This window comes from Crassostrea angulata, chromosome 8 (assembly GCF_025612915.1).
Source record: "Crassostrea angulata isolate pt1a10 chromosome 8, ASM2561291v2, whole genome shotgun sequence".
In the NCBI taxonomy this organism is placed as follows: Eukaryota; Metazoa; Mollusca; class Bivalvia; order Ostreida; family Ostreidae; genus Magallana; species Magallana angulata.
This window is the reverse complement of record NC_069118.1, coordinates 33548619-33560245: the sequence shown is the minus strand read 5'-3', so window position 1 is coordinate 33560245 and position 11627 is coordinate 33548619. Positions and strand designations below refer to the sequence as shown.

General features: G+C 33.3%; 1 long non-coding RNA gene across 1 annotated transcript; it reads left to right on the top strand.

Moving 5' to 3' along the window:
- Positions 1-457: 457 nt before the first annotated feature.
- LOC128160105 (uncharacterized) lies at positions 458-5003 on the top strand. The gene is made up of 2 exons (XR_008240238.1): positions 458-724; positions 4709-5003. It is a non-coding gene; the product is annotated as an uncharacterized LOC128160105 (long non-coding RNA).
- Positions 5004-11627: the final 6624 nt, after the last annotated feature.

Here is an 11627-nt window from a genome sequence, read left to right as displayed (position 1 = left end):
AACTGGAAGCGAATCAAATTTTTCGAAAAATTGAATTTTTTGATCAAACAAAAAACGTATACGTATTTTGTAGAGCCTTTTAAGCTGAATCTAATGCTGAAAACCGTTTAAAATTCGGAGGATGCATTACAGAGATATCAGGGTTTAAAAACTGATTTTCCCGGAAATTTTGATGCCGCGTTCGTGGCTTCAAAAATAGTGCAAAATTCACACTGAAAGTAACTTCTACTGTAACAATTCGTACTGATCATAAAACTTTATAAAAAACATCAAATTATATGCATAGTGTATAGTTTGCAAAGCTAAATACAAAACTTAAATTGGTTTTAAAATCGGATACTGCATTGCAGAGATATCGGGGTTTAAATATTGATTTTTCCGGAAATGTTGATTCCTCGTTATTGGTTTAAAAAATAGTGTAAAATTCACACTTTAAGTAACTCCTGCTGAAAAGATTTCGTACGGGTCATAAAACCGAACTCCTTTTTTATATAGTTAATCAGAGTGTTTATTGAAATAATTTCGTTAATTCGGTCGATAATTACGTTGTTAGTTTTTTATTAGTCTTATTAGCTTTAATCGAAATAATTATCGTACGATTCACCATGTCAACTCGCCATGTTTTGACTGCGAACAACAGCTGATAGCGGTTTGTTAGAAGAAAGGCCTGCAAGACGGCGATAGTGGAAATTTCAGCTCAACTAACGTATGACAAATTATAAAGGTATGTTTCAATACAGGATATGTCGTATTGACTTTTTCTTTTCAAAGTGTTTGTGCACTTTTCAATCTAATCCGACATTCCTCTGACTCTAACCTCCGCTTTTGGCGTGCGTAACAATATAAAAGCGGGTATTTGAGTCAGAGAAATCTCGGGATATTATCTGTCCAATGTATTTTCATGTGTATGTTTTGCTCACTACTCTTTTGAATTTCTATTTATATATTATGAATATGTATGTCTTATTTTGTATTGAACAACACACCACACACTGTAAAACAGTGCAATTAAAAAGGGTGGGGGTCCAAAGGCACACAAGAGTAGAATGTTGTAATTAGAGTGCATGTTTGCATGATGATAACTTTACCCTAAATATTTGAATATAGCAGATCTTTACCATATCACCTCCACTTAATTAATGAATTAAAGAACTCAGACAGGCTTGTGCTTGATTAAATAAATAAATTTGACATGGTAAATATTCAGTCTAATTAAAATTAGAACTTTTGTCTGGCTCGCCGTTATATATGATTATCGCCTGTGAAAGAGCATGTAAAACAGAGTGCAAGATGAAAAGAACTTTAAGTTCAGATTTTAGGTTAATGTTCCCTGATATCTATAAAACATTCTTCTCAAGATTTGAGTATTTCGCAGAACCATTGTAAATTCTTTGAGATTAGTTTATCTTTTATATATATTGAATTTTATTGATTCATTTTAGGTAAACTTTACATGCAGAACACATCTACATTGTAAACAATTTTTACAGTAAGACAAATGTATGTAATAATGTTTACTATATGTGCCTCAGATCTCTCTCTCTCTCTCTCTCTCTCTCTCTCTCTCTCTCTCTCTCTCTCTCTCTCTCTCTCTCTCTCTCTCTCTCTCTCTCTCTCTCTCTCTCTCATGCTTTTAATCTTTGCAAAGCATCACAGAGCAACATCATTTTGTGCATATCTCTATCTAGTAAAAGAAATCAACAATGCTTTAAATTTCAAAATGAGCATGTATTATCGTGCAATCCCTCTTTTTTTCATTGTGCAACTAAAATCCAAAGCTTTGTAAAATTGTTTATGGAATTTTATACATGCTAAACATAATATTGTTTTTAAAACCTGTCATTAATAAGAAAAGAGAAAAAAATCCTCGCTAAATTTCTTTGCAAAAAAACCCCAGTAGAATTCATTTAATAAAAAATGGTATAGCAGAAAATTATACTTTGAGGCTGTTCGGATGAAATACTGTAAGTCGTTTTAATTCCACTGTGTTAAAATTTCATAATTTTTACTAAAATATCAATTGCGATGGTTTTAATTTCACGCTGCTTAAAAATTCAATTGATCAGAATAGAAGCATTTAAATTTCATAATATTTGGTTAAAGTGTTCAAACTAATGCTTCTTAGGAAAATCAAAAAATAGGGGGATGGTATACATGTAAGGGTATTTCTAAGTGATGTGATGCTTTTGTCATGATAATATCATGTATATGTATGTAGTTTTGAATAAGGTTTGTTATTTAGGAAGGTTGAACAACAGTTGACCTCTAAAAGATTAGGTAAAGATGCTTTATTTATGGAGAGCCCTATGAATCTGTGTTAAATAGAGGAAAGTGGAAATGCTGGGTTCACTTAAATGGCCATATTTTTCTTAATCCTTAATGGATTTGACAAAATGAGGTATACTTTTTCTCGGAATAGCATAAGCTTTGTAAGTTTAAGACAAGATGACTTTTCACAGAATGTTAGTGTAAGTTTCAAGACTACATGGTATTTTCAGATTTCTCATTTAACTGTAATTTTTAGTGGATTTTGCACCAAAAGTAGTTTTTTTTTGGGAAAATGGATGATTTTGTTGGTAATATATGTCATTACATGATTTTTTAGCTATAATATACAAGGGAAGTAACTCCCTTTTAAATGTGTAGAATGACCACCACTAGAGTAAATTGGCTTAGAGAGTAGGCATTTCATACCCTGATGACAATTAATAGGCTTAAGTTAATTACCGAGATAAGAATTAATACTGTAAAAGAGTTTTGATCAATTGAATTATTTAAATTATAAATTTGCAGCAATTTTGCTGTCTGATTTAATGAAATAACATTAAGCAATTTGACTTATATAACTCAATTTTTTTAAAACAGCATATTTTTCTTTCAAATAAAATTCACACGTAGACAAATACAGTTATCAAAATATACAATATGTCAAAAAACTCAAGTTTTTGCTCCTTCCTATCCAAAAGTGATATTTTAGATATATTAATTTACAGAATTCAAAAAGCCACCCCCTCTTTCCAATAAATTGTCTCCATTACCATTACATGTTTGATATGTAAATGTACATTTGACCTTGAAATAACATCTGCTATAATAATTACTCTCGAAATGATCAAGAAACAACATATTTTTACCCTTTTATTGTAGATATGCATCAAAAATGTTGGAAAACATGTAAAATTTGAACATTTATCATGGAATTCTCATCCGTCCCCAGGTACCCGGTTGTGTTTGAATTTCATTTTAATTAAGAGCAGACATCACACTTGTAGGTGTTACTATTTTAGCAAAGTTAAATGGAGACTAGAAACCAGAATAAATAAGATATTTACTAAATATGATTATAAGCTTACTGTTTCATGAAAACAAGAAATCACATGTATGGCAGCATGTCTTTTTGTGAAAAAAAATGTTACATTTCATCCATTTATCAAGAAAAGATCAATTTTCAATATCAGTGATGGTTGTTTTCAAATATTTGTGAGAAATGACTCAAGGGATTTGCCATAAGTTTCATAATATTTGGTTAAAGTGTTCAAACTAATGCTTCTTAGGAAAATCAAAAAATAGGAGGAGGGTATACATGTAAGGGTATTTCTAAGTGATGTGATGCTTTTGTCATGATAATATCATGTATATGTATGTAGTTTTTAATAAGGTTTCTTATTTAGGGAGGTTGAACAACAGTTGACCTCTATAAGATTAGGTAAAGATACTTTATTTATGGAGAGCCCTATGAATCTGTGTTAAATAGAGGAAAGTGGAAATGCTGGGTTCACTTAAATGGCCATATTTTTCTTAATCCTAAATGGAATTGGCAAAATGAGGTATACTTTTTCTCGGAATAGCATAAGCTTTGTAAGTTTAAGACAAGATGACTTTTCAAAGAATGTTAGTGTAAGTAAAAGGTAGCAAGGGACAGTTTCGGATAAAGTACCCGTCAATATTTTTGTAAAATTGAGAGTTGCTGTACTAGTAGGCTTATGAGTGTTGCTAAAATTCATGAAATGATTTTTAATGATTATCATTAGTTAGAGGGATGTCTCTTGTTGAAATTGATATTCAATATGTAGGCCCTATATGTTAGGTACATGAGATTCAGAAGTAAAATGCGAAACCTGCGGCTATGACTGTTGTGTTGACTTTAGACAGTGAAAATGCAAGTTACAGACGGGAGGGTAAATAACACGAAAAGTAGGTGGATGGGGCATTATAAACTATACACCGGTAAGTTTCTGACATGTGATGGAGCAACATGCACATGGTACGGAAGGTCAACCCTTTCCAGGGAATTGGCTGGGGGAGGTATAAAAAGCTGAAAAATCATGAAAAATTAGCAAAATATGGAAGGGTCAAAATCTCATAAAAACCAATATGTAGAAAATTTTACAGGTTTTGACTAGTAATTTTCTTCCGAAATTGGTGATTGGCCTTATAAAGAGTGAATTAAAGGTATTTGTGCTGAATGGGAACTGAGGAAATTCTAGTTACAGGGTTCCGAAGACACACGTCCCCAGGCTACAATGGAATGTATAAAAAAAACTGTCCTGTGCCATCTAATGTCACGTATCGGGATATGTCATACTAATTACACTGCATGGTCAGTGTATTTTTTTTTCAGAAATACTATGCATATGTTAATGTAAACACAGCTATTATTAGTACCGGTACATGTATTAAAACAGCTTATTGATTTTTTTAATTTCAGCTATTGGTGGCCACGTGGTTTTTACCTGTTGATTCTTTTGAGCTCTTGAGGTTAACCTGTCACCTCTACCCACATGCATATTCCTTAATGTGTTCTACAGACTATTTACCAGTAATTCAAATTATTAATCGGATAATTCATGAACAGTTACTGTAATGGAACTTTAAGAAAGCATCATGCCTTGTTGTGGTTTGTGTTTGATAAGAAATTATAACAAACAAAATTATGGCTGTTTAAAGTAATTTACAATTGTTAGCTATGAAAATTTGTTTTTCAATAAAAGTATGCAATTATGTTTCCTTCATTTTGTTTTTAGCTCACCTGAGCCAAAGGCTTAAGTGAGCTTTTCTGATCACAATTTGTCGTTGTCGTTGTTGTAAACTTTTCATATTTTCATCTTCTTCTCAAGAACCACTGGGCAGATTTCAACCAAATTTGGCACTAAGCACCACTAGGTGAAGGGGATTCAAGTTTGTTCAAATGAAGGGCCACGCCCTCTTTAAAGGGGAGATAATTGAGAATTATTGAAAACTTGTTGGTATTTTTCAAAAAGCTTCTTCTAAAAAACTCTTCGGCCTGAAAAGCTTAAACTTGTGTGGAGGCATCCTCAGGTAGTGTAGATTCAAGTTTGTTCAAATCATAGTCCCAGGTGGTATGGTGGGGTCACAATGGGGGAATGGATTTTTACATAGGAATATATAGAGAAAATCTTTAAAAATCTTTTTCTCAGAAACTAATCACGCGGGGGTGTTAAGGAAGCATATGGATTCTGATTTACATGTATTTTGTGAAATCACAAATCTTAGTTATTATGTACATATTCAATTATCTAAGCAACAAAACGTATACCAAAAGCAAATAAAAATACTGAAGTCAATTTTTTTTTCAGAAATTAGTTTGTATTACGTAGATTTACACATTGATGACGTCATGACTAAAAGTTGAATGTCATGTGAATTTGATCGGAAAGCATTGTAAACATATTCAAAATATAACTAATCTAAGAACTCTAACAAAATATTGTGGTGTGATTTATTGAGAATGGAACATAAGAATACTGGGAGATATAATAGTTTTATCAATCATTCGCTAAAAGGTATGTAAATTTGCTTTTATTTCTCGGCCAGGCTTTCCTCTGTCGTTGTTTACGATATAAAAATCCGACTAGAACAACACTACCCCGCATATATTGAACTTGGAATTTTATATGTATCGTTAGTTTGATCAATGCTTAAATTGAAAAGTGCTGCTAGAATCCCATGTTGTGTGTTGTTTTGATGCAACTTGCCGTTTTCCGTACAAACTTTATAAAAGTTGGGAAGGTTTTATGAGAACCGGATGAATAACTATTGAATTAAGAAAAACATAGGATTCTAGCAGCAGTTTTGATTAAACTGAGATGTTTTGCCTTCACTTAGTATTTTTATTTTATTTTGGAAACCGCGGGGTAGTGTTGTTCTATCTCATTTTATGTTAAGGAATATACGTAAGCTATTTATAGTTGTCACGTGATAATGCACCAATGTGGCAGTAATGTACAGCCCGATTTTATTGCAGTGACATCTATTTCAAAGGATAATACTAAGTTTTTGATCGTATTCAAAATAGTTATTTAATTTCACGATGTTGAATATAACAGTCAAAATAAGACGCTAAATTGCCCATATGCTTCCTTAACACCCCCGCGCAGCCAGGAAAGCTGAAACTTATGTGGAAGCATCCTCAGGTAGTGTAAATACAAAGTTGTGAAAATCATGATACCGGGGGTAGGTTTCAGCCACAATGGGTGGGGGGGGGGGGGGTCAAAATTTAAAATAGGAATATATAGAGTAAATATTTAAAAATCTTCTTCTCAGAAACTAATTAGCCAGATGATTCTTTATAATTGTTAAGTTCTTTGGCCTCACAAGAAGGTTAAGAGTTTGATGTAGGTTTATATCCCATATATAAACTATTGTTAAGGATCTTTTTGAGAACTGCAATACTCAACATGTGATATGACTATAAAATCATCCAAAAGGGACAAATGATTATAAACATAAGAGTATCCAGGGGGAAATGGATTTTATTAGGGCCCCGCAAGGATTTGCGGGTGCCCTATAGTAATCACTCTGTCCGTCCGTCCGTCTGTCACTCTTCCGTCCACAAATTTCCTGTTTTTTTCTAATAACTTTTTTTATGGTTGCCAAATCAAGTTCAAATTTGGTATGGTAGTTCAGTAGGCAGAAATACATATTTTGATGCTAAGTTTGGTTCTCTATGTCTTCTGGTTTGGAGCTGGGGTGGTGGGGTAGATTCCTAACTATGCATAAGAAGAATGGGCAAAGAGAGATAACTGCTGAGAATGAATGGGCAAAGAGAGATAACTGCTGAGAATGTTACCATTGTATACATGGAAGGCTGTACAATATTTGTCCTTTGGGATTAATTAACCTTCCACAGGAAGAAAATCCTAAGCTTTATCTTTATCTGTCACATTGAGATTAATAACTGCACTGCCTGTGTCTGCAAATGAAGTTAAGGTCAATTTTGAATGATGTGTAGTATTGTGTACATTCTTTGAAATATGGATTTGAAATATAATATTCATATTTTTTTTGGTTAAAATACCGTACACAATGATTTATGATAGTTTTATTGAATAGAGGCAAAGCCTAGGTATCATTGCATTGGTATCAATTCTTTGTTTTTTTAACAAATTTTATTTCATCCCATGTTAACCCACTTTATCCCGTGGATATGACTCATTGGATATTTTTTTGATATTCCACAGTTGTGACTTTCCAATGGGATTTGCCTAGGCATAATGAAGTAAAAATAATGTAGAGTTTTATAAACAGTGTAAACATTGATTGCGGTGTATAAAATATGGGATAAATAGAATCTCATGATTTGTAGTATAATATGATTTTTATCCAACTTGTATGTTTTATCCCCTCACTAAGGCTCAAGAAAAAAACACTTTAATTGTTGGATGAAAATCATATCCAACTACAAATCACGAGATCCTATATATTCCAGTTCTTTACATCTTCTGCCGGGCATTTATTTTTCATTATTGTTAATATAAAGAGGATGGAATTCAAAGTTTTTTTCACTTCTCTATATTAATTGTCATAGCGGGGCCCTTCCTGACTGGTCAGTTTTCTAGTTTATACAGGATCTACATGTATTATTGTACATTGTCCAGATAGTTTGTATTGGGACTCTATTAAGCTAATTTTATCGCACCTATTGTTCCTCAGGTGAGCGATGTGGCCCATTTGCCTCTTGTTTTAGTTTTTCATGTTTTTCAATAGTAAAAATTAAACATATGTAACTTTTGGTAATTTTTATGATGAGTACAAAACTAAAATCCGTTTTTAAATCGGACGATGCATAACAGGTATCGTGGTTTAAAAATTGATTTTTCGGAAATTTTGATTCTGCGTTTTTGGTTTCAAAAATAGCGTAAAGTTCAAAGTTAAATAACTCGTGCCAAAAATAATTCGCTTTTTGTTAAGTACTTTGATACCTTCGGAATTTTTTTTGTTAAGTCGTTCTTAGAATGGTAAAGGTTTTTGTAAATTCGTACAAAGTATCATTCGTATTTTGTTAAGTCGTACCAAGAATTATTCGATTTTTTTAATGTTTTAGTTTAAGTTGCTCTTGTTATTGATTTAAACACTCTGCTTCTTGCAGGAACATCAAGCTTTACTCTTGACATTAACGGAAGACCCACTCGTTGCTTTGCAACGAGCTTTGCTCTAGTGTTCGTTTTATTTTCTTTATCTCAATATGTGACTGTCATTGCAGTTTTTTCAAATCATTTCATTTCAACATGATATACACACATTAAAAATACTTTTTTTATGAATTCGTCTGATGTATAATTATAGATAATTTTTGTAAAAAATTATCTATTTGTACATTTTTTTTTTATCATTTAGGGGTTTTGGTTAGTCTTCTGAACTAAAATAAAATAAAAAGAGGAACAAAGTGATTTCGTTTTCTTTCCCCCTCTACATTTTAACTGTCATACATCAAGGGCTTAATGATACGTAAGAGAAATCGCTCAGTTAATCACGGTTGGCATATATCTCTTTTTTTAAAAACACCGATGTTTTATCTTTGTTGTGATTGTTCGTTCGTGTATTTAGCCGGACCCATCATCCGTGAACATTGTACATCTCCACTTGGCTGCCCCGGGTCCCTCAGATCTAGATTATGCAGCGATAACTGAAAGACAAGGTTCTTTTATCTCATAACAATAAACTTGTTTAAAAAAGATTTTTGTTGTTCATTTTTTTCATTTTGGAGAGAGAGAGAGAGAGAGAGAGAGAGAGAGAGAGAGAGAGAGAGAGAGAGAGAGAGTATATTCCCTCACCCACAATTGTCACAGATTTTTACAAATAATGTTTTCAATTGATTTTTTTTAACCCTTATTTCCTCTTAGTTTTGGTTGTTGTTGTTGGATTATATCAAAACACAGCCAATGTCACTATTGCACTGTTTTTTTTTCTTCTTCAAACATCTTATTCTAAAAATAAAGTGACAATGCCCGATTTCTTAATAATAATTCCCACTGCATGTATGTTCAAGAGATCTAGCGATTCTCGGTTCCTTGCTCTCACTGAGTGCATTTTCCCCCTTGTATATATACAAACAACAACGATCTCAGTTTTGTCTCCAGAGTCAGTGACCAGAAAAACGACAACTCGATTTATGTCCGCTCGTTCGCTTCCATGGCCCTAAGTCATGTTTTATTAAATTAATAATGTAACGAGCAAACATAAACAACTGCTATGTGAAGGCTAGTGTCTAGATACAAAAATACCCCACCTACATATTTATATAATTAACTGAAAACATCAAAAGGGGTCTTTATTTCTTTTGGGCGAAACAGAGATCTTGTGTACTTTTTTTTATTATACGTAAATGGTTTGCAAGGAATGGTTCTAATATTCACAACAATGTAAATAGATTTCAAGTCAAACATTTGTTTTCGGGCTTAACTCAATTATCTTTATCTAAAAGGTAACGATTTTCTACAATTAGTTGTACATGTGCAATGCAGTCTCTCTCAAAGTATGGTTTGTAAACACGACATGATCAAAGATGGAAAGACGCAATTTTTCATGGTTGTATGGTTTGTCTGATATATAACGTTAACAACTCACAGACTGTGGATCAAAATGCTGCATGATTACATATGCACATATCAACATTATATGTGTACATGTAAACTTTGGTATTTTTAACCTCGATAAGTCGTAAACCACGATTATCCCGAACATCGATACATTGTATATCGAGCCTCGATATGACGATGTAAACTTTGGTATTTCGATATTTAAGTCGTATACCACGATTATCCCGAGCATCGATATAACGCGCCTCGACATGACGAATATCGAAAACCACGAAACGCTTCCCTCAGTGAAATGTTTCCACTTATTTAATATAGGGTTTTTGATATTATTAATAGTTGTAATGGATGAAATTACTTGGCAGTGACATTTGCTCATAAGGGTCATCACTTTAGATTTTAAACAGTCTACGACGAACTTTTCTTTTTCTTAGAACCAACCAGTGTCCTCTTAAAGATTAAACAGATTAAAGAGGATTTTTTTTCTCGGAAAAATGTCAAAAATACTTTAAAATACCGAAGTATTAACTCAATCGTACAACCGACCACCCGTTGTTTTCAAGGTTATTTCCTATCCCTTCCAGATAGCGTGTTTCGATGAGTATATTGTAAGAGAGAGAGAGAGAGAGAGAGAGAGAGAGAGAGAGAGAGAGAGAGAGAGAGAGAGAGAGAGAGAGAGCAATTATCGCTTCTTTTTTTGGTTTATACGATATCTGCGACTCGAACGAATCCTGTAAGCTCCTTTTAAATCACAACAATTATTAATTTAATATCTTTACGTTCATAGCATTTTGGCATTATAGGATTCGGAACCGGGGGGGGGGGGCGAAGGGGCTTAGCCCCTCCCCCTCCACTATTTATGCAAAGTTAAACATAACCATTACCAAAGACCTTTTTTTTTTTTTTTAAATTTTTTGCTTGTCAAGGTTTTTAATAGGTCTAGCCCCCACCCCCCCCCCACCTTCAATTTGCTTCCGACGCCACTGTATTGTACACACACATCAGTACCCATGCACACTACTTTATAGTTTACGTACATTAGTGTGCTAATGCCTCTCTGTGTGGGGTGAATGTACCCAGAGACGCAGACGACAGGCGAATAACCTTGAAAATAACCTTGAGTATTCCATCTCAGAAGGTTGTCAAGACAAAAGGGGTAAAAAGTGCGTTCTGTACGTAAAATTGGACTTTTTAATTATATGCACTAAAATCTTGTTAACCTCAGTAGTTATGTAAAATTTCATACAGAAATCCGATCTCGATAGCGTTTTTTCCTTCTATCGTAAAAAAAAAAGATTTTGAAATCCACGAGAGAAGTGAGTGTATGTTTCTGAACGGGTCTGCAACACTGATGTCATGTTAATATCTTTTTCAAGAAATTGATACTTTTATCTTTGATATTGTTGAATAGAGCGCCCCGACACACAGCAGTATCAAATTAACGTGAGCTGATTGGAGTTCTCCTCAATGCAATGCATGTAACATGTACATGAATGTTTAGCCTGCGTATTTTACCATATCCAGTTTCAAAGATTTCAAATGATGGCATTTTTCACTCTGGTCTAACCAACAGTGTCAATAATATATAAACTGTGGCTCTTCGAGTTAATGCATATGGCTTCATACATGTAGTATAAAATTTGCGCCACAACCATCTTCAAATTAATTGCGACCATGGACTTGCATGTTCAAATCATCAGACGTCCAATGATAGATCTACCGATTTTTGGTTGATACACAATTGGTGGCTCTTAAAGCTGCAATATAACGCATTTCCAGAGGAAATCGGTG